Below are 1,383 nucleotides of genomic sequence, written 5' to 3' on the forward strand. Positions count from 1 at the left end.
TCATGAATTCCGTGGAATTCTTCCAAGTGAATTGCCTGCATTGGATGTCAAATGTATTCAAGGGTTTTTGTATACATGTATAATGATTTCTGCAGAGTTTGTGAAATTTTAATCAGAAATAATTTTAACTTATCGGTTTAAATGAGTAGTACAGAAACTAAATTATTTCTGGTGCTTGTCTGAAAAAAATATTTTAAAATATTCTATGTATAATGTTCATAATTTATTTTATTCTCTCCTAGATATAATTTGAATTCTATATTATTTTATAATATATAGGTTCATTAATGTGTCCTTTCAGATTGTATTCCATATAGAAAGTTTAAGATTCTTTTTTTACCTAGGTCCTAATATTATTTTTCTTTGGGATAAAATGACAATGTTGTTTAATTTCAAAAGTTTTGTAAAGTTTATGGTATGTAAACGCCTTTATGAGGTGAAGATTTAATACACTGATGCCAAACTAAATTTAATTATATGAATTACGTGTGTTGTTACACTTGTTATTTTGTAATCAACTTTTTAATAACTGTTTTTCATTTCTTGCATCTGAAGAATGAAAAGTACGGAATACTTCACAAATTTTCATATCATCCTTGTGCAATTGCCATGTTAATCTCTGTATTGTAATTTGGGAATACGTGCTGCTGAAAAATGTAATATCTTCTAAATTTAAGTAGTTAATGATGCAATCTTTATACAGACTTATATCATTGGTTGCCTACTTGTAACAAGGAAACTATATTGTTTCTGACAATGCTACTGATCTTATTTCCCTAAAATTCTGGGAATAGTGGAAAAAATATATTGTTCAGCCGAATGCTCACATTTGCAAATTTTTTTTGTCAATGGCAATATTAAGTCTTTTTCTTTTGGAATTTGATCATACTTTCAATAACTTATAGCTAGGTTCAAAGGTGATGGCTTTTTCAAGTACTTATTGATCCAACTGAATTAGTTTTGTGGAGCTAATGGATTCAAAGTAAGCCTTGCTTAAGAGCTACTTCTAACCTTATGCAGCTGACATTTTCCAAAATGAGGTCTTACTGGCACAAATGTCTACCTGACCCTTTACTCTTCTTCCATGTAGGAACAGACCAATCAGAATATCCTACCCTGACAGCATAGATTGTTTTACTTGAACAAAACTTAACTTACTTACAAGAGATCGTAGAGAGATGAACAGTTCAGTCAGAACTATTCAGACTAGAAGGTATTTTATCAAAATATAATTGTTTATTATATCTAACATTTCAAAAGTAACTAAAGCCAAGAAGGTGAAAAAATTGATCATATTCATGATTATTTAATGTCCTGGCCTGTCCACCATCCTACCAGGTAGGAAGTTACACTACTGCATTTCTATCACCAAATATTTACATA

At 29.9% G+C, this 1,383-nt stretch overlaps 1 pseudogene; it reads right to left on the minus strand.

Annotated features, from left to right (window-relative positions):
- Positions 1–559: 559 nt before the first annotated feature.
- Positions 560–656, minus strand: LOC122098663 (annotated as a pseudogene).
- Between the last annotated feature and the right edge of the window lie 727 nt (positions 657–1,383).

The sequence above is a fragment of the Dipodomys spectabilis genome, unplaced genomic scaffold, assembly GCF_019054845.1.
Source record: "Dipodomys spectabilis isolate Male_0828 unplaced genomic scaffold, ASM1905484v1 ptg000483l, whole genome shotgun sequence".
NCBI lineage: Eukaryota > Metazoa > Chordata > Mammalia > Rodentia > Heteromyidae > Dipodomys > Dipodomys spectabilis.